At 42.1% G+C, this 22,488-nt stretch overlaps 1 long non-coding RNA gene and 1 other non-coding gene across 3 annotated transcripts; both read left to right on the forward strand.

Annotated features, from left to right (window-relative positions):
- Nucleotides 1-8,098: 8,098 nt before the first annotated feature.
- Nucleotides 8,099-19,253, forward strand: LOC123825819. 2 transcript variants are annotated; one of them, XR_006786960.1, is made up of 7 exons: nt 8,099-8,416; nt 8,639-8,768; nt 12,066-12,163; nt 12,575-12,635; nt 14,022-14,132; nt 17,105-17,298; nt 18,654-19,253. It is a non-coding gene; the product is annotated as an uncharacterized LOC123825819 (long non-coding RNA). The 2 variants fall into 2 exon arrangements; XR_006786959.1 differs by having other exon boundaries at nt 8,100-8,416; nt 17,105-19,253.
- Nucleotides 9,172-9,362, forward strand: LOC123825880. Its single transcript, XR_006786974.1, has one exon. It is a non-coding gene; the product is annotated as a U2 spliceosomal RNA (small nuclear RNA).
- Nucleotides 19,254-22,488: the final 3,235 nt, after the last annotated feature.

Here is a 22,488-nt window from a genome sequence, read left to right on the forward strand (position 1 = left end):
TATTCATAGACTCTATGTTCTTTTTCATGCTGATGTATTCCCAGTAAGTTCCTTGTAGTTCTCACTGAGCTCCTTGAGCATCTGTATAACCACTATTTTCAACTCTATTTGTGATAGATGGCTTGCCTCAATTTCATTACCACTTTTTCTGGGGATTCCTCCTTTCCTTTCAGTTGGGGGTTCTTTCTTTTTCTCCCCAGTTTAGGTGAATCTTTTTGTCAGTTTCTGTGTATTAGATTGATTTGCTTTGACTCCCCATCTTCATGGGTGACCCTCTGTGGTAGGGGATGTGGAACTCAGTGGTGCTGGCTCCTTGATCTCCTGAACTGGATGCTCTTGGGATGGCCTTTATGGCCTTTATGTGGGCTCTCTTGTTGTAATTTGGATTTAGTTGTTCTTGGGTCCCTTTTGGTGGGTTCTTCCCTCTGGCTGGTTGACTGAGTCACACTGCCCCCCATGTCTTCTATGCTGTTTTTACAAATGCTGCCAGAACAAAACAAAACAACCCAGGAAACAACCCACACCTGCAAAAATAACCCCTGCACATAGCCATACTATCAACAACAAATGAAGAAATAGTAATGAAGGTGGAAACGCAGTAAGACTATTGTAAGAAAAGATGAACATGAGATGACCAATGAAAACTGACTATGAGAGGGTAGAAGGAGGAGATAGAAGTGTAGGCAATAGAACCAAGGTGAAGAAAGAAAGGAAAGAATATATACACCATTAATAAAAATGGGAGGGAAGAAAGTAACATGGACTAAGAAAGGAAAGTGGATAATGTGAGCTTAACAAAATAGAAAATAGTGAAAAAATAGCAACAAAATTGAAGAAAGATATCTACCACAGGAGTACCAATAACAAAAAAGCAAAGAAAAAATGAGCATGACCTGTCTAAAGGAAGGAAAACTGAATTTGAGAGAATAGAGGTAGAAAAATAACTAAGAGTGAGGAATAAAAACCAGTTCAAGGACAGAAAATGAAATTTAAAATGATAAAAGAAAAGGCAAGAGGAAAGAGTTTTTTGTCCAATTATCTTGCTAGCTTTTCATGGCCTCAGGCCTAGCTTATTGATATTTCCATCTTTCCACACACTCATTCTAAGAACTTCCACTTGCCACCATCTCGGCCAATGGGGGAGACTGGTCGTTGCTCCTCCTGACTGTTTTACAATAGTACCAAAGCAGGATGTCATTTGTCAAAGCAGGAGGCCAAAGCTGGTCCTGGCATTGCCCACCTGGTTTTGCTGCTTTCTGGGGCCTGAAGCTGATATATAATTGAGGCCTGGATGTTTCTCTAGGGAGGTAACCTTTTGTATCTGGCTGTAAATTACTCAGCCATTTTTTTTCATCTTAGTCTCCATTTTCTTCTTATAGTTGTCCTGTCTTACTGGCCGGTCTCACCTCTGCCTAATTTTATTCATCGGAAGTTAGTCAGTAAACCCAGTTGATACAAAAGGCAAGGGATAATGCAAACCAGGGAATGAACATTAGGATGGAATTGTTGGGAGCCATCTTGGGGGCTGCCTACTGCAGAAAATGAAATGAATACTAAAAGAATGCTATATAGCATGGCTTTCCTGGGGCCACCTATGAAGAAAAAGCCGTAGAAACCTCCAGTTCAGAAGTTAAGAGTATTGTCTTTCTTTTCCCAAAGTTTCTTACTTATGGAGGAGATTGGGTAAGTGTTCAGTGCTGAAAGAAGTTAAGAATCCTCATCTCAGAAATAATGACCCCTCTCTCTGCATAACAATGGCCACTAAAAGAAAAAGCCTCAGACTGCTGAGTCCCACAAAAGTAGCCTCTGCATCTACTATCAGGACCAGCATTGTGAAGAAAACCAGGAATGAGAAGACCACTGACTGTTGAGTCAGATATTTGTTAAAATCCCAGCTCTGTTGTTACTATTGGTAGGTGTGCTGTTATGAAAATCACTGAAGTTCTTTGAGCTTTAGTTTCATTTCTTTTAAAGTGGAAATGGTATTATCAGTTGCTACTGCCTACTGGTCAAGCAGCTATTGAGATCTATGATAGTCACATAGTACTGGATGGAGTAGATGAAAAAGGGGCCAGGTACTAACCCTGACAAGCTCAGGGGAGGCCTGATTGACTGTTGAGCCTTCCAAACTAGGAAGGTATTTTCCTTGACAAAAGCCAAACTCTACCTTAATTGAGCCTGTCTATTGTCTTTTTGCATCTGTAATAACACACCTTAGGAATGTCAGGGTAATTTCCCTTTTCCAAATTCTTTAAGGCACAATCACTGCACCAGAGCACAGACTACATATGTCCTCATTGTTATGCTTATCATGTTCATTGTTAACCAGTAAGTATCCTGTAACCCCAAGGTAAAAGAAGTCTGCAGTTTATCCATTTTACTTTTCTGCAGTCTCAGAGATTCCCAGCACCACCCTCTTTGCTTCCTCCTGCCTCCCTACTCTATCACCAGTGGACTTCATGTAGCTCTCTCATGTCTTCTTTGATTCTGAAGTACAAAATAAATGGTAGAACTACCATTTCCCGGAGCATTCTCTCAATCCATTTTGAGATTTTGCTTCCCAGCAGTTGTTGCCAGTTTGGCTCAAATAAACTCATATCAAACCCTCTACAGGCTTGGGCATCCCTTCTGTTGACAATACATTTCTACTGTGTTGTTAGACTGTAAACTAAAGTGGAAGGAAAGGGTCACATATTTGCCTGACAAGCTCAGGGGAGGCCTGCGAGGCACCCTTACAAACCTAGATACCTAAAGTAACTGCAAAGGATGGTCTAAACAGAAAACGTATTAACTAAAAGAGTCCTGTCCTAGGCCAGTATTTTTCCTTAAAAAGGGTCAATCCTTACCTTAACTAAGCCTGTCTATTTTCCTTTTGCATTTATGATAACATACCTGTGGAATGTCAAGGTGACTTCCCTTTTCCCCAAACCCCTTGGGTGCAAGCTAAGACCACAAATGCCCTCATTGCTATTGTTATCAGGTTAATTGTTGACTGTAAAATAACCCTTACTGCCTACTTCAAAGAAGTATATGTCTATCATTTTACTTTTAACCAATTCCAGAGGTCCGCTCACCCTTCCCTTTCTCCCTCCTCTCTAATCTATGGGCAATGGATTTCGTGTAACCACCTTATGTCTCCTCCTTTAACTGTCATGTATAGAAGGAGGTGCTAAACTGCTACCCTCCACAGCATTTCTCAATTCCTTGTTACCTGCTTCCCAGAAGTTTGTCTCAAATAAATGCAACCAGAAATTCTCTACAGGCTCAAATGTTTCACACTAAGGATGTACAATGTGCTTTTTGAACACATAATTCCTCCTAGTTACTTAGAAATTTTGTTTTATATTCTTTGAAACAACTTTTCAGGTTTATATGTGGATTTTAATGGTTTCACTAGTATGCATATCTCAAAAGTAAACTAGAAGTGAAATAATTTGGTTTCATTCTTAGGGCTTCTTGAAATTTTTTGTTCAACTCTACCAAATCAGTTTTCAACACAGACTTGTCAGTGCTCATATTTTGTTAGGGCTTTTATTTATTTATTTTTATTATATTTTATTGATTATGCTATTATAGTTGTCCCATTACCCCCCTTCATTCCCCTCCACCCTTACACCCTCTCCCACCCACATTCCACTCTTTTAGTTCATGTCCATGTGTCATAAGTTCTTTAGCTTCCCATACTATTCTTGCCCTCCCCCTGTCTATTTTCTACCTACCATCTATGCTACTTATTCTCCATAGCTTTTCCCCCTCTCTCCTCCTCCCACTCCCGTTACTAACCCTCCATGTGATCTTCATTTCTGTGGTTCTCTTCCTATTCTAGTTATTTTATTTTTGTTTTTGTTTTAGGTGTGGTTGTTAATAATTGTGAGTTTACTGTCCTTTTACTATACATGTTTTTATCTTCTTTTTCTTACCTTCTTTTTCTTAGATAAGTCCCTTTAACATTTCATAAAATAAGGTCTTAGTGATGATGAACTCCTTTAACTTGACCTTATCTGAGAAGCACTTTATCTGCCCTTCCAATCTAAATGAACGCTTTACTGGATAGAGCAATTTTGGATGTAGGTCCTTGCGTTTCATGACTTGGAATACTTCTTTCCAGCCCCTTCTTGCCTACAAGGTCTCTTTTGAGAAATCAGCTCACAGTCTGATGGGAACTCCTTTGTAAGTTACTGTCTCCTTACCTCTTGCTGCTCCTAGAATTCTCTCCTTCATTTTTCCTTGGCTAATGTAATTGTGATATGCCTTGGTGTGTTCCTCCTTGGGTCCAACGTCTTTGGGACTCTCTGAGCTCCCTGGACTTCCTGGTCTATTTCCTTTGCCAGATTGGGGAAGTTCTCCTTTATTATTTGTTCAAATAAGTTTTGTACTTGTTGCTCTTCCTCTTCTCCTTTTGGTACCCCTACAATTTGGATGTTGGAACGTTTAAAGATATCCTGGACGTTCCTAAGCCTCTCCTCATTTTTTTTTTAATTCTTCCTTCTTCATTCTTTTCTGATTGTATGTTGTTTTCTTTCTCTGGCCCATTCCATTGATGTGAGACCCAGCTTTCTTTCCACCACTATTGGTTCCCTGTGTATTTTTCTTCATTTCACTTATTGTAGCCTTCATTTTTTCATCTAATTTGTGAGCAAAGTCAACCAATTCTGTGACCATCCTGATCACCAGTGTTTTGAACTGTGTATCTGATAGGTTGGCTATCTCTGTTGTTTAAAAATATCAGTTCTGGAGCTTTCACTTGTTCTTCTGTTTGAACCATCTCTTGTTTTCGTCTTGACGCACCTGTTACATATGAGGGGCAGAGCCTTAGGTGTTCAGGGCAGGGCACCCCAGTTGCTGGGTTGTGACGCTGTATGTGGGGGTGGGGGCAGGGTCACAGAGGGAACAATGGTGCTTGTTCTGCTCTATGTCAGACTTCAATCCCTTCCGCTGCTTCCCCCAAGCAAACTGGGCCTTTCTGGTGCTAATTCCCATGTGGGTGGGCTTGTGCACCCTTTGGGTCTTTCCAACGACCTCTCCTGTGAGGCTGGGAGTCTCTCCCTGCTCCTCAACCCCCACAGGTGTTTCCAATCAGTGCCCCAAGACTCTATTTCCCAGCACTGGGACCCTGAGACCACCTGGTCAGCCATCTGCCTTGTACGCAGTGCCTTGCTTCACAATCACTACCTCTTTGGGTCTGCTGGTTGCCACCCCTCAGCCGGCCAGGGTCTGCCAGCCAGCGCTTGTGCGCCCAGGATCCGTCCGCTGTGGTCTTGCATGCCAGGAATGCCTTACTCCAGTCCCAAATGCTTTGTTCTGAGAACCCTCTCCACACTGCTGCCCGACTCCACTCCTCCTACCAGTCTGGATGAACTTGTCTATTTTAACTCTTTGGTTGTCCGACTTCCATACAGTTCAACTTTTTGTCAGTTCTGGTTGTTATTCTGTTTCTATATTGTTGTTGTCCCTATCTTGGTTGTGCAAGGAGGCGCACTATGTCTACCTATGCCTCCATCTTGGCCAGCAGGGCTTTTATTTTTAATAATGTATTTTAATTCAAGATATCAAAAAATTTTCATTTCAATTTTTAATCTATATAAAACATTTTTGTTTCCTTTAAAATTTATTTATTTATTTATTTATTTCCTCTGTGCCACTGAGTGACAGCTGCCACTGGCACAGTCCCAGGGCAAGGATGCACCCAAGGGTTTTTCTTTCAGCACCAGCTACTAAATCCTGGCCCCACTGCTTTAAAATTTTTTTTTTTAATTTTTGTGAACTTATTGGGCTGACATTGCTTAATAAAATTACATAGGGCCCTGTTGGAACCGCCCTGCCCAGTTTCAGAAGCTATAACCCCCATGACTAAGGCTGAGTAAAGAGACCTTGGGACCATAAGCCACTAAGGAGACAAAGCTTATCTTCTGGGCAGGGGCACTGCCTATGTCCTCTCTACTAATCACCCTGCTTGGCCCCGGACAGGAAGGGGACTGGTTAGCCAATGATGGCTAAGATTCCTCAATGGAGGGACGACCTAAGATAGGCACTGTCTTGAAGCAGTTATCAGAGGACTTGGAAGACTATAGAAAATGGGGTGATGGACCCTACCTCTCAGCTCTGACATAGCCTGAGTCCTCCTTCTGTCTGTAACAAGTCTGCTAATCCCTTGGCTGCCGACATATCCCATCTGACTTAAGCCTAAAATAAGGCCGGAGGTGCATGCAGCCATGTGCTGGAAAGGGCAGGTTCCCTGGAATAATCAGGACTAAGAAAGAATGCATAAAATCCTGTGAAATGTGATTTGCTAATATCCTCAATTTAAATGATAAGGATCCAAGCATAAAATGAGTTTGTTTCCCATAGGTTTTTGGCCCTTTGGCTATCTGACCCTGACTCAGAATAAGCCCTCATTGTTCTTTGAAAGTTATCTATTATTTGGTCATCACTGCCTTACAATGATTGATGAGCTTTACCTATATACCCTGTATTCCCATGCAAATTATACCCAATAAAAGCCCATTAAGGAACAGACTCAAGGCCCTTCTCCTTTGAGAGTTTGGCTACCTTTCCTTCCCAAGCATAACAGGTAGACTTGTTCTTATCTGTAGCAGACTAGGTGGTGGTGGGGGGAATCTGTGGGCTGAGCACCCCCCCCTCCCCAGGGCCCTGGACTGTGTGGCTTGGTTGGTTGGAGCATTGTCCTATAACTAAAAGGTTGTGGGTTCAATTCGTAGTCAGGGCATATTTCTACATTGTGGGTTTGATCCCCAGTCACGCACCAAGGATCCCTGGTGCAAGCATGTACAGGAGGCAATCAGTCGATATTTCTCTTTCTCATTGATGTTTCTCTCTCTCCCTTTCCCCTCTCTGTGAAGCAATGAAAAATGCCCTCAGGTAAGGATAGAAATAATTAAAACTTCAAATAGTTGCCGGTATATATGTTTCAAGTGCACAATTCTATCATACATCACCTGCATACTGCATTATGTGTTCACTATTCAAAATCAAGTCTCTGTCCATCACCATTTATTTCCCCTTTATCTTCTTCTACCTCCCTCACCCAACTTTCCCTCTGATAATTACTATAATGTTGTCTGTGTCTATGAAGTTTTGTTGTTGTTTTTTTCTTGTTTTTTTGGTTTTTTGCTTAACCCACTTCACCTTTTTCATGGAGCACCCAAATTCCCCTCCCCTCTGACAGCTGTCTCTGTATGTACCAGTTTGTTTTTATTTTGTTCATTACATTCCACATGAGTGCAATCCTATGGTATTTGCCTTTTCTCTGATTTAATTCACTAATAACGACTGCCAGGTCCATCCATGCTGTGGCAAAACGGTAAGATTTCCTTCATTTTTACCTTCTTAATGAGATGTTTAATGCACACATTTTGCTGTGTATAACATGCACCCACGTTTTTGGCCCAACTTTCCAGGGGGAAAATCCTTTTAATTTTTTAATTCAGTTTATTTATATTTAGGGTTTTTTTTTATTTTACGAAGAAATTTTGGCATTTATTTTTGAACATATTATGGTACAAGAAATTTTATGGGACAAATAATACAAAACACAAGAACAGATACATGGTATTCCAGGTACTACTTGTGTATAATACACAGCCTTATTTTCCCCTCAAAAATATGGGCAAAAAAGTGCCCATTAAACATGAAAAATACTGACTATATAAAACTTAAAACAAAACATGAGTTTGAAAACCCGCGGGTGTTCTCCCTTCCGGCACTTCTCTAGGCACGCTGTCTTGACATGAGCAACCCCATTGTACATGGTTCTTAAAATTATTTTGTTTCTCTCTGCCTTACATTACTGTGATTGACTCAACTTTGTCTCCCCATAAACTCTTTGTTTAACGTTCTATTTTGAGTTCACCTCAAAATCGGAAAGCTGCCAATAGGGCAGCAGGGCTCCCTATTCTCTGCCCTACCTGGCTGAAGCACCGCTGCAGTTAGGCCAGAAAACAAGCTGCGGGGCAGGCGTCTGCGCGAGTTCCGGGAGGGACGCACAGCGTCGCCCGCCTAGAAGGCGGCTGTGTCCAGAGCAAGAGAAGATGGCGGTCTCCACCGGTCAGTCGGTTCCAGGCCCGGGCTGCTAGATTTCCCACTTTGACCAGGCTCCGCCCCTCCGCCCCTCCGCCCCTCCGCCCCTCCGCCCACTGCCTGCAGCTGAGTGCTGACCGCGTCTGTGAAGCCAGAGTGTGGCTTCTCCGATACCGATACCGGGCTCCTGGCGGAGAGAAGCCCGGGACCCAGGAGTGTGCGGCAACACTGTCCCAGGCGTCCGTCGGTGTCCACGGTTCACTCTCACGCCTCGGCCTCTCGCTAGTGATCCTGGGCCAGACTCACCCCAGCGCAGGCGCACACGCAGGGTCCCCCGGGGTGCCTGTCGGAATCTAGGAAGAAGGAGGTGTAGGAGGAGGTAGGAAGGCCCAGGGTGGGCAGATCTGAACCTCAGACAACCCAGGCGGTGCCCGGTTAGCCAGCATCCTGCGGGGAGTGGAGGGAGGTCCACTTCCCCTGGACTTTCCTTGGTGTGGGTGGAGGAGGAGAGGACTAAGGAGAAGAGGACTGTTGCTCTTTGTAATAACGGAAAGATGACCATTCTTATGCAATTTAGTGCGTGTAATCTTTTTTCATTAAGTGAGAAACTGCAGTGCAAACAAAATAAAAGCTCAGAAGAAAATGAAGGCGAACTGAAACACTGGTTGCTCAGAGAAGCTGCTCAACTCCTGTATACAGTGTTTAGTTTTTTGTGAGCACGGACTTTGAAAGTAAGTTTTAATGATGAGGTTTTAGAAATTTGACCATTTAAAAAATGTTAAGCTAAAATGGTAAGATTTACTACTTAAAACATTACTAAAGATGACCTTTGGAAACCAGATTATAGAACATTGTGATTTACTATTTCATGCTCTCATTGCATAATAGAAATAATTTTCAAACTATGTGCTGAAATGGAAGCCTTCAGTGTATTGTGATTGGTACTTTTAAGGTAATACCTAAGGATACAGTCTACATACATTTTAATGAAAAGTTGTCTTAAATCTCATCTTTATTATTTTCAGGTGTCAAAGGTAGTAAGCATTTCAACAATGTTAGCATTAGGGAAATATTTCAGTACACTTCAGTTCAGAACAACTAATAAAGCAAGGCTTATTGAAAAAGTGACCTTCCGTCGCTTCTCAGGCTTTTGGCTGAGATCAAGGGTAGCATCAGTGATTATCAATTTAATATCTGACAACTCCTCTCTCCAAGGACATTATATTAAATGGAATTTTGGAGCTGGGAGATGGAATAGGTGCTTGCTGCATCCATTCTGTGCATTAACCCCATATTGCAGTACTTCTTGGAACTGTGCACCCCCTGGGCGGGAACAACAAAAAGTGACCTTTTAGTGTTACAACTTCTATTACTCTACTTGATATTTGAAATCATGTGGTGCTTGTGATGGAGTAATAACTTTTAAAGAATTGTACTTAGTACCTATAGTTTCTTGAAAATTTAGTAATAAAATGGTACATTTCAATTTGATTGATAGTTTTCATTTTATGGATTGCATTATTTATTTAAACATGATGGTTTCTGTCTAACATTATACATATGAGAGAGTGTGAAAATGATTTTGAGAAGACCAAATATTAGATGATATTAATGGCAGGTAGGTTTTGCTCACCATGTTTAGTCATTTTTGGAAGTCAAATACAAATTCTGCAGAAGTTGCTGCTAGATTATTAGCATATTTTACATTAGAAGTCTGCATTTTCCAGGTGATATTTAGTTCTTATTGCTGCAGTTTAATTCTGTCTTTGGATTTATGAAATTTGAAACTCAGAATAATGAAAAAGAAGGTAGTTAATGAGCTTTCTTAAACAACTGAAATTTGTTTTGAAACTGTTGCTAAAAATTTGCCCTAAAAATTTGGTGTATTTAATATTATTACATGTATCCATTTTTTGTGCTTTCTGTCATAGCCAGTGTTATTGAATTGGTAGAGAGATGAGTGCAGAAGAAACTCTGGACTATGTTTTGGAACTGTTTTTAAATTATACTTTTTATTAGCTATATTTTGTATTGTCTGCTTCTTGGTAGCAAGGGAAGTACACAGTACCTGTATATTTGTGAAATAAATGTGCTATAGTGTAAAATGTAAAATTAGGTGAATTAGATGTAGTATATGATTTTTATTTATGTCAAAATACTCCTGATAAAAATACAGTAGTTGTTTGATAATAGGCCCAAAAGAAGAAAAACACTGACAAATATTTTTGAATTTTATTAAAGCATATTTTAATGTGCATTATCTAAATCATATATTTTACTTTTAGTAAAAGAAACATTTTGGGGAAAATGTTTCCCAAAGTCTGGCTTTCCCCAGCCCTTTTCACAAAGGTTGGATAACATGATTTTGTTTTCCCACCTTCCAGATGAAGAATCTTGGATGTGGGCAGAACTTGGGAGTAATGGAAGAGATTTCCACATGTACATTGTAACATACAACCTGGGAAGTAAATAATAGAAGAGCCAAAGTGCAGCAGGCCAGAGTATTTCTGTCATGAGTCTTCAATAACAGGCCTGGTGGATTTTTGTAGGTTAGTTAGGAACCTGGATGCTCTTGATAAACATTTGTTGTTGATAATATCATTAAATAATACTTCCTTATTATACAGGCCGTCCTCCCTTGGCACAATAGTATAGGGTGGTAAAAATGATCATTCAAACTAAAACTTCAAATGAGTCCTAAAAGTGAGAAAAATGACGAGCATTCTGTGACATTTGGAAATGTTTGCTAAGTTTGGAAAAGTTTGTTAAACTCTTCATGTGGAGATACGTTCATTAGATTACTCCTTTCTTCCCATGGATGCTGTTGAGTAAGCATCGTTGAAGTAAACTTACATTTGTTTAGTCTACTGAACTTTAAACTCTAGAGACATTAAGAATTAGTGTTTTATTTCTGTGTAAATTTCTCAAGTGCAGTTTGAACAATTGCCTTTTCCTTCTGATTATACAGCTTGTGATGCAGCACAAGCATATCATCTATGCTTTGGTGAATTCTCATACTCCTAAGTTAGGATCAGCTTCCAATGTTTTATCCTTTGTGCTTTCACTCATAGGAAATCTCTCTGTTTATTCTGAAGTTCTCCACTTCCTCTGGAACATTGTCATCCTTCACGGTTACTTTCCTCATTTCCATAGAAACACTCACCTTCACAAAGTTCCTCTGGCTGCTCCTCTGGAGTCTCAAACATGCAGGTGGTGGGGTATTTCTTCTACAACTATTTCCATTTGATTTATATTCTACTTCCAGTTGTTGTTTCTTGCCTGCACATTTATCTTTGTGGGCCGATAGAGAAAGAAAGGAAGATATTTTCAGCACCAAGGAGGAAACCCAGTAGAATGTACCTTTTCTCTAAGCATTAAAACCAATATGAGACTACAACTCACAGCAAAAGGGAACAAAACAAAACAAAACCTGATTTGAAAGTGGACAGAAATTTGAACAGATATTTCACTAGAAGCCACTTTGAAGGCTCTTGACACAAGGAACAACATGAGACAGTTGGTTTGTTTGGAATGTTAACAAAAGACCACTGGCAGGTTTTATGCAGGTGCAGGATAATAACTGAACTTAAAGTAATTTCACCTTCTTAAGGTGCATACCCGAAAGTGAGGCTAAGCTGAGCACTGTGTTCCTAAGCTACAATATGGTCTTTGGGCCTGTTCAGATTGGTGTTCCAGCTTATGCCCCATTTGTCCTTGTAACTCTTTTGAAAAGATTTTATTGATGTACTTTTGGAGAGAGGGGAAGAGAAGGAGAAAGAAGGGAGAGAAACATTATGTGTGGTTGCCTCTCACCCATCTTGTACTGGGGACATGGCCCACAACTGAGGGTTGTGACAGAGACTTGGAATGGATTCAGCAACCCTTTGTTTTGTAGGCGCACACTGGATTGCACTGAGCTACACTAGCCAGGGCCTTTCTTGTAACTCTTGTACCTCTATTTTTCAGCATCAGATTCATGGGATGTCAGCCTTCAGGCATTAAGAGACATTATCTCATTTTTACCTTAGGATGCCCTTAGGAAATGGTTTCTACCATCATCTTCATTGTGCATTTTGGGAGACTGGGGAGGCCCTGGAAACAAAGGCTTTCTCAGGACACAAAACTGGTAAGAAAAAGGAATTCTGAACTCAGCTTTCTCCCCTATGCAAAGGGCCTGATACATTTCCAGGGAGCTATAGACAGGACTATATTAGGTATCAGTGTACACACACACACAGATGGCATGAGAGAGGAGGGTGAGGACTGAATAGCCCAGAGGGAACTTTGGGAGGCTCTGATTGGAGGAAGGGGTTCAGGTCATAGAACCTTGAAGGGCTCACCTCATTTTCTCTATGAAAGGCCCCAAAGAGAAATTAGAACTCTGGTAACTAGGCACCCACATTCTAGAGACAACTGCCTCTCCAGGTCACTTGACTGTACACAGTCAGGAGACTAGGATGTCTCTGTGTTGTTTCCTGCTTTTTTGAGGCTCTGGGCTAAAGAAAGCCCAGAGTGAGAAAAGTTTCTCTTGCTTTAGATGCTGGTGCAAGAGCCGTCATCATCAACACCTCCCACCACCTGGCAAGACACACACTCAGGTAACTGTGGCAACGCCAGGCAGGTCCATCCATGCCAGGCGCCCACTGGGAACTCACTTGGGCCACATCACACCACACACCCCTCTTCCTGCATATATGTGTGTGTTGGAGGTGGTGAGGGAATGGGGATGAGGGGTGCTCATTCTGGTTCCCAGATGGTTGTTAGGTGCTAGAAACCTGAAAGGACTGTCATGGTCATACCCCAGGTCATGGAAGGCAGTATGGGAAGATGAGTGCTGGGGACCAAGCTCCTAGCCCACTGGGCCCTCAAGGTGTCATTTAATTTCTTCCCTGATTGGAGGTGATTTCAGGTGCTTCTCTGTGCCTTCCAGATGTGGGGAGGAGAAATCGTGGTCGTAATCGCCCCCAGTGGCAATGCCCAGACAGGCCCGTGACAACACCTGACCCTTTACTGGGCTCAGTCTTTACAGAAGCCCATACAGGACATCGTAGACTTGGCTGATGGGTTCACTTACACCATCAATGGCCACGGCAGACCATTGCACCAGGCCAGAAAGACCATTCAGTGCCAGACTGAGGTGAGAGTTGGCCCACACCCAGGGCCCCAAGATGACTGGGGTGGGATCATAACTTAACTCAAATCTGGGGCTTTGTGGTTTTCACATGACCACTTCCAAATTAGTCTGTACTTCCAATCCTCCTACCAGGTTTCTGCTAGGGGAGAAATCCATTCTTCACATTTGTTAGAATCGTAAAGAAAATATTCTTGCTATTCCATTTTACTTGTTTCAATTATTTAACTGCCTATATCATGTATCTTGTAGAGTACAAGATACTCTACAGATTACGACCACGATTTCTCCTCCCCACATCTGGAAGGCACAGAGAAGCACCTGAAATCACCTCCAATCAGGGAAGAAATTAAATGACACCTTGAGGGCCCAGTGGGCTAGGAGCTTGGTCCCCAGGTGTCCCAGGTGACTAGGAGCTTGGTCACCAGGTGTCCCAGCTGACTAGCTGTGGTGTCCTTGAACATCTTCAGGTCTACATATCATCACACATAGAGCGTGGTGTTTGTAAAACAACAAAGAACCCAATATGGGAGGAATTTACATATGTGATACATGTGTCTGCAACTTGACATCTCACAGAACATGCAAACCATCTTAAGGCACCCAGCTCAGCAGTTGTGGCCTTATGCATCTCCATATTACCCTACAGAGAAGGTAATTCTCCTCAGTGATTCTGTTTTTAGACCTTGACATGATGCCATTCTGCTGCGATTTCAGCAGGGCAACTAGGAACAGCCTCACTGTCTCCTCATAGACTGTGTACTAGTTTGCCAGGTCTCCATTACACAGGACCACAGATTATGTGGAAGGTTGCTAATGACTCCTGGCTCAGTACCCAGCTCTGTTTTTGCAGAACTCCAGCAATGACATCATTGAGGAGCTGGTCCACGAGAGCCACTATAAGGTCTACAGGGTCAAGGTACAGGTGTACAAGACTGACACCACCATCAAGTGATGGTCTCAGGTAAGAGCTGGGCCAGGGATTCTCCACAGCCAGGAACCCAAAGTGACCTGAGAGGGCCAAGTATCTAGGCTCAAATATGGGGATGGCTTCCTCATGGCCCTCCCAGGGCTGGTTCTGAAGTGTCCCACTATCCCATGCACATAGGAATCTGGACTTCCACTTTTCCCATCAGCTGTATAAGACAGGAAAAAGATATTCCTCACATGCTTGTGCAAATATTAGAGAAAAAAATGTTACACTTCACAGCAGAGCTCATGAACATTAGCATTTGGCAGTTTTTGTCGATTTTCCTACCAGCCCCAAGACTCTGGTGGAGTGGGCGGCCCACTGTCCTTGCAGACTCCCAAATCTTGTACATCATCATACTGGATTAGGGGGAGTTGTACATAAAATTAAGAGAAATTCATGTATAGGATCATTTCTCTGTAACTTTTCACTTCACAAACCAGTGCAAACCACTGTAATCTGGCCATTAGGAAATGTGACCTCAGTCATATCCATACTATCTCATAAAGGAGGTAGTTTCAACATTCACTGATGTTGGACTTTGACATGATTCAGTTCTGCTTCTTCAGGAAGGCTACCAGGAACATCCTCAGTGTGTCACAGTAGACTATCAGTTTGCCAGGGCTTCCATAAGGCCAAACCACAGGTTGGTTGGAGGGTTCCTGATGCTTACTGGCTGGGTACAGGGTTTGTCTTTGTAGATTTTCAGTGAAGACATCCTGGAAGAGCTTGTGAATGGTTTTTATTATTATTATTATTATTATCATTTTAATTGTTGTTCAAAAACAGTTTTCTGTCTTTTACCCCCATCTGAGCCCACCCACTCCAGCCCTTCCCACCTCCCTCCCATTTCCACCCCCCTTTGTTTTTGTCCATGTGTCTTTTATACTTGTTCCTGCCAACCATTCCCCTTTCCCCCTGAAATTCCCTCTCCTCTCCCCTCTGGTTACTGTCAACCTGTTCTCAATTTCATTGTCTTTGGTTATATTATGCTTGTTTGTTTGTTTTGTTTATTAGGTTCTTGTTAAAGGTGAGATCATATGGTTTTAACTACTGTACCGCGCTAGACAACGGGAAGGTGCTTCAGTTCACTGGCACCAGCACATGTTGCACTGAGCTAATAGTTACCTCAGGTGGGTCTCCACACTTGTGAACCCAAGATTACATTCAGGTGCCCTTGAGCAGACCCCATTTGGGGACTCCCTCAGGGACCTCCAAACGCATTTCCTACACTGACCCACAGTGCCATATACACAGGAATCTGGACCTCATCTTCTCCCTCCAGCTACAAGTGAGCATAGAAACAAAATACTTGTTGTAATAGGAATATTCACAAACATATTTTTTCATAGTAGACCACAAGCATATTTGTATTTTTCTTATTCTGTTTTAGATTTTTTTTAAACTACTTGACCCACATTCCTGCAGAGCAGTAAGTTCAACAGTCATTGAAGACCATCTCCAATAATAGAGGTTGTTTGCCACACCAGTGCAGCCCTCAGTTCTGGTGAACATGGTGTCATTCACCTCGGGTGAATGTCAGCGGTCCTTCCAGATCACTTAAGTGTGTCCTAAGGAACTGCGTATATTGCTGAGGATGCCATAACACAGGACCCCACTGGGTGATGCAGAGAGCAGACACTTAATTTTTCACAATTTCAGAGACTAAGAGTTAGAAGTGGGGGTGTAGGCACTGCTAGTTCTTTTGGACCTGTTTCTCACAAGTTCATACATGGTTGTCCCTATCTCTGTGTCACACCCAATCCCTTCTGTGCCCTTTTGTCTCCTCCCTTCTCTTCTAAGGTCACTGCCCACATTGGCTTAAGAGTCATATCACTGAATTCACTTGACTTCAATGACCTCCTTTAGGACATACTCATATAGGTATATTTTGAAGTTCTAGGGGTTCCAAACACATGGAATTTGGGTGACACCCTTAAGACCACAATGTTCACCTGGACTATGATCCGCTGGAAGGACATGCACATGTAGAATGTTAGTAGCTGCAGCCAGATTCCAAAATGAAATGTCTGTAGCATGACAGTGCCAATAGACCTTTTTTGATGATGGCTGCTACCTTGCACCCACTGAGTGTTTCTCATTAATTTATATTTAGAGCAATGCAGGGAAAATACAGACAACTGTAACTGAACAACAATAAAAAAAAAACAGAAAGAAAAATTACCAATGTGATTATTACATGTCCAAATGCGCCCCAGTGTTCCTTGCCTATCGCTTGTCTCCAGTGTACTTTGAATCAGCTGTCAGCGTGTCTCCATCCACAGGAATTGGACCCACCTGAGTCATCTGTTCAGACTCCTGCCTGGTGACCAGCTTTCTCCAGTCAGAGGTCACCAGGCATTTGCCCCTGTTCTGTCTCTGCACCCCAAAATGACTTTTAATACACCAAAAAGGGAAATAACAGTTGTTTTAGAAGTCACTGGTTTTCATAGGCTGTGACTATCCATCTTGTACACACTTCCCAAATAGGGAGGGACAGTGTTCCCCAACCATTTCCATCCATGTCAGGAGCAGAAAAGTCTCAGGTAGCTAAGGGGAAATGCCATGCATCCCTAGCTTTGCACACTTCTCAGTTCTAACCTGTATGATCTTGAACAGCCATTTGACATGCCCAAGCCTGAGTGATTTCATCTCTATAATGACAATACTGTTTGATATTTCATAGGTAGAAAGCTCTTCATGAGAGTGTGATTATGGAAAGTCTGTTACTCCTCGTGTTCAAAAAATACCTAGAAAGGTGCAATTAAATCAATACTCCCCTTCCACCAAAAACTGATGGTACTTTTAAAACCTATTGATAGAACCCTGTTTCATGTGAGCACTCCTGACCCTTCTCTTGCACAAGTCCCTGATGGGCTGGCAGCTTTGGATAAGCTCCAGACCTCAGTCCTCCTAGAGATTCATGGTGATGCCACTGAGTAGATGTCTATCCTGGTCCCACACAGGGTGCAGCTGAGTACAGATTCAAATTGAGAGTAGCCTGCAGAATGCGCACCCTCCTGGGAGGTGCACTGAAGAAGCTGGCAGAGTTCCTGACTCCAGCTGTTCTGGGTGGAAACATCCCCTGCCTCTCCACCTTCAGGACTATGCACTCATCCTTCTCCAGAGACCCAATGCTCTTGGATGATCTGCTAACTCGGTGAGCACATGGCCCCTCTTCAGCACAGCTGTGATTCTGCCCACTGCAAGCAGTGTACCACATAAATATCACCCCATCTCCCTGTGCCTCAGTTAGTTCCTTTGAAATGTGGGATCACAGAGGACAAACCTCATAGTGTTCTCTCAGGGATTACGGTGGGGACAATCCAGGCAGGTCTTAGCTGGCACCTGGCCCTACAGACATGGCTTCTGGATGTGGTAGTTCATGGAAATTTTCATTTTTTTTTCCACCATGAAAAATCTCCTGCCTGACCCATGATGGCCTGTGGCATTTCTAAGCTTGGAAAAGCAAGTGGAAAACAATCTGTCAAGGTGCTGGGGAAAGCACTTCACTGATCTTTGCACTTGTCTTTGGCATTGCCACATTAGGAATCTCTGGATATAGCAGGGTTCTCCAGGCCCACTCAAATATATGGGATGGTTCTGGTTGGACTTCCTTTTTTCGACTAGTACCTAGTACACCTAGGTACCTAGTACTGAGCACCTAGTACAAATAGGCCTCACTAGGCGCACTTAGCATAACTTAGTGAATGAAGCAGACACAGTCCTAGGGCCTCGCTTCTACTCAATGAATCAGTCACTCACAATATATCTTTTTCACATCCTGTCCTGTATCCATTAGATCTGATACAATCAGGATCTTTAGGACACCTGAAGGCCTACTGCTAATAATAACAATGGACACTCATCGAGGGACCAACTAAAAATGTGGGTGGTGTTTGGGTCCAGAAGGTAGACATCGTGTGTTGAGAGCATCCTGGTAGTAACCGGGAGGGTCTGGAACCAATGAGATTTTATAGATCTGACTCCCAAGGGAGTCCTGAGCTCTGGTGGATTCTATGGCAAGAGGACAGAATTAAGAGAACTATGGAGGGAGCCCCTGGACTCAAATAACCAGAAGGAGGCTGGGATGCATATGGCCCTAGGGTTCCAAAACCACCACAATCCACTCCCACTTAGCCTGACCTTCCCCGAGTCAAGTCTCACCACCATCCCCAGGCTCCAAACAGCAGATGTAGTCAGAGCCTGCTCACCAATCTACCTCAAACTTCAGTCTAGATGAGCATGTGCATGAAGGGTTGGGGTAGGCAGGGTATCGACCTTGAGAAGAAATGTCCTTGGAAAGAAAAACTCACAGGCTCTCCATCCTGACACTGCAGCATTACCAAGCCTGCTCCTCCTGGGACAGCCGGACAGGGGTTAGGGTTGGCATTGGGCTCGCTCCTGGTTGACCGTGGGCATGCTCAGAGACCCTGTCCCAAACAAGTTTGTACTGGGAGGGCAGCATAGGAGAATTTCAGACTCTGACTGTGCTGCCCAACTGCCTCTCCCCAGGGCTATTGCTTCTACAGGGGGAGCCTGGCCAGACCAGGTGCAGGAGTTCGACCAGCCCTTACATTTGTCCTTGTTCCATCTGAAGCAGGCCTTGGTGCAAGTCAGCTTCCCTACTTCACAGCAGCTGTGCGAGGTCCAACTTTTTTGGGTCAGTCTGGAATATCCAGAGCCCCAGGATGCAACACCAGAAGGTGAGGGAACTGCAGTCTGGGAAGATGACCCAGGAAGGGGAAGTTCATTGGCAGGAGTTCCCTTAAAGGCAGGGGCACCTTTCCTGTCTCTGAAAAAAAAACAAGGAAAAATAAGGTATATGTGTGGGAATCTTTTTTTTTCTCCTGCTCCTCAAGATCCTCTTCAAGAATTTGAGAGCAATGCACATCCATAGGTAGTAGATGCTCATTGGCTAGTGCCTGGTTCAGCTAGCTGTCTCACCCAGGCCTGGCCTGGATTGGCCTGGGCTGATGCAGTGCTTGGAACCAGGATGGAGCCTTCTGTTGTGCTTTCTTTTTCTTGCCCTCTTAGGAATTCTAAGCTAAACCTAAATGAGAGGAACATAACCCAACAATAGATTTATAATAGCAAAAATGATAATTTTCAACAATACTAGTTTGTTTATATAAAGTATATTTCATGAAATAAAATATTGTAAAAGAAAAAAAATAAAGTTAATTAAAAAGATGTGTGGACAATATGTACTTATACATAATATAATTTTGTGTACATATATGTGGCTGAATGTAGAAAATGTTCACTATACCACATATTTTTAAAATCTAAAACATTTAAAGCTTATGCTTCAACAAAAATAAAGTGATACAATGATGAAATCAAATTGGAAATGCATGCACCAATATTTTACCAGTAGTAACTATAGAAAATGGAACTAGTAGAAGTGACTGCTCCTTCCCTTTTTGCTAACTTTTCTGGTTTTTGTACAAGGATCAAATATTTACAGTAACACATTTTAATATTAAACATTTTTATATATTACACTTGAGTGTCTTTACATTCAACAATGTGACCATCATCAATATCTTTCTAAATTTTCCCTAGCACTGTTTTATAGCTTGAAATGATGACATTAGATGCAAAATTACTTAAATGGGCTACATTTTACTTCACTCAACATTTAGTTAAATTTTCTATTTGAGCAGCAATAACCACTCTAATTAGCTCTTACCATTACTGGGGACAGAGACTGCATTTCCTTGGTTTTAACTAAACTCATTCAAAAGAACTCGCTCCACCAAACACTCATTCTCCTTTTTTGAGCCTAGAATTTAACATAACAGTCCAATTCAACTTAGGAATAGGCAATGGTTTTATGGAACTGTCTTGGGAATGGAACAGGTATGCCTCAGGCTAGACTGTAGTGTATGGGTTCTTGCCTTCACATAAAAATGATTTCATGACAACGTCCAGGTGACTTTGAGAGTATGTTCATTAAAGCTGAGAAGAATGAAGCAAGGAAGTTCTTAGGGTAGAGGAAGCAACAGGAGAGAGCATATGTAGTTCTCTCTTTTGGTTTCCTAGAAACTTTATACAAAAGAAGTGAGCCAAGGCAGGGCTGCTTTTAGCTCACTGGCAAGTCATAGACAGGATCAGAGGTAAGCCCAGGACCAGCTGCCTTTGTCAGATGTTCTCCTGGTTGCAAGTCCCATGGGGATCCTTCATTTTAAGAGGAAGTAAAACATTCAGGCCCAGAAAGAGCCATGGCAGTGTAAGGCCATAGTTCACTGACACAGTAGAACAATCTATACTTAATTGAAGTCCAACCTATCCAAAATTATAAGCTACTAAATAATACTGGAACACAATCTGTAGGCAAGTATTTGAAAATGAATTGTGCTGTGTAAAATGAAGTCATATCACATAAAAGCATAAAAATTATGGCTGACACACAAAGGCAGTCATTCTCATGTATGTACTCTTACTCTGAGAGAAAACCTCCTTTCTGTCCTTTGATTCTTACCTGCTTTGAATGAAAACCAGCTGGCTGTTCTATTAACCAGGACAACACTTCCCAGGTCTCCAAGATGAAAATGTAATTATCTACACTAACTTAATGTTAAATTTTACTTAATTTAAATTAATAAAAACAATTTTAAAGAGTTGTATGTGGCTAGTGATGACCATATTGGACAGAGTAGTTCCAGATAGTACCCACTAGATTTGAAATCGTCATCCCTGAATTTCAGGATACTTCTCCTCCACTAGTTCCATAGAGAAGTAATTACAGGGCCATCAGTGTTCACAGTATCAACAGAAAGATCCTGATCAGGTAGTTTCCACCTGCCATTTCTGGACCTCCACCTTGTAGGCAGAGGCAGCCTATTTCAGTAGCAGTTTGACACTAACTTCCTCCTTTCCCTGGCAATTTGGACAGTTCAGGCCAATGGCTCATGAAAATCAGTCTCCTAGTTGATTTCTGAGGCAATATTTTCTTCTCTGATAAGAACAGTAGTGAAGGGAAGACATTTCTCTCTTTTTATGCTGGGAGCTATTGTCATTGTCTGCCAGCAGTTGTCTTGTGACCAGGAGGGAACAGTGAAGAAGAAGCAGCTTATCTTAACATCATTGAGTAGCTGAATTGTATTCTAGAATCACCTACATGTGCATTTGTTATTTTGTAAGAAAAACAAATGCCTATTGTTTAAGTCATGTCTCATCAGTATTCTGCTGCTTACAAGCCTCAGCACCCATGCTAAATGAGATCCTTAAACTTCTTATGGTGGGCAAGGTTGTATAATTTCATGGTATTTTGAGAAATATGTAAATGTGGGAGCAGGGAGGAGGACAGAATAAAGATGGGAGTTGCTTGAAGTATCAGCTGTCTTCCAACTGTTCTGTTGGAGAACTGTGGGACACAAAGCATGACACAGCTCTCAGCTGGGATGACATGAGGTCTCAGTGTGTGACCAGACAAAAGTGGTGAAAGTGCAATAAGAGAGGAAAAATAAGCCAGTCAGATCATGGAGATCCTGAAGGGACACACTAAGAGTTTTGGACTTGTTTCTAAAGGCCTTAAGAAACCATTGTAAGTTTTACATAAACAAGAGGATCATATTTACAACAGGATCAGTGTTATGTAAATGACAGGATCTGATTGATAAAAACATCAATCGGGCTTCAGGTATGGTGGAGAATGGTTGACATGGGGCAAAGCTAGATGTTGAGAGATCAGAGAGAGCATATCCTATCAAGAGGCTATGATGTCAACATGGCTTAGTACTCACAGTGCTAACTTTGATCAGTGGAAATTGTAGTCATTTGGTCAGGTTGCGAGTGTTGAATACACACAATAGCAAGGTAAAATACACCACATAAAACAAAAGACAAAAATCACATGATCATATCAATAGCTGTGGAAAAAGCATTTGATAAGATGCAGCACTCATTTATGATAAAAACACTCAGCAAAGTGGGAATAGAGGGATCATTCTTCAACCTAATAAAGGCCACGTATCAGAGACCTACAGCCAACATCATACTCAATGGGCAAAAACTTACAGCTTTCCCACTAAGGTCAGGAAGAAGACAAGGATTCCCACTTTCACCACTTCTATTCAACATAGTATTGAAAGTCCTAGCCACAGCAATCAGACAAGAAAAAGAAATAAAAGGGATCCAAATAGGAATGGAGGAAGTAAAACTGTCATTGTTTGCAGATGACATGATAGTGTACATAGAAAATGCTACAGACTCCACCAAAATACTACTCGACCTAATAGATGTATTTGGCAACAGGGTGGGATACAATGTCAATATTCAGAAATCAAAGGCATTTTTGTACACAGCAACAATGAAATATCAGAGAAATCAAGAAAAATATCCC

The sequence above is a fragment of the Phyllostomus hastatus genome, unplaced genomic scaffold, assembly GCF_019186645.2.
Source record: "Phyllostomus hastatus isolate PE091 unplaced genomic scaffold, TTU_PhHast_1.1 phas_contig_65, whole genome shotgun sequence".
NCBI lineage: Eukaryota > Metazoa > Chordata > Mammalia > Chiroptera > Phyllostomidae > Phyllostomus > Phyllostomus hastatus.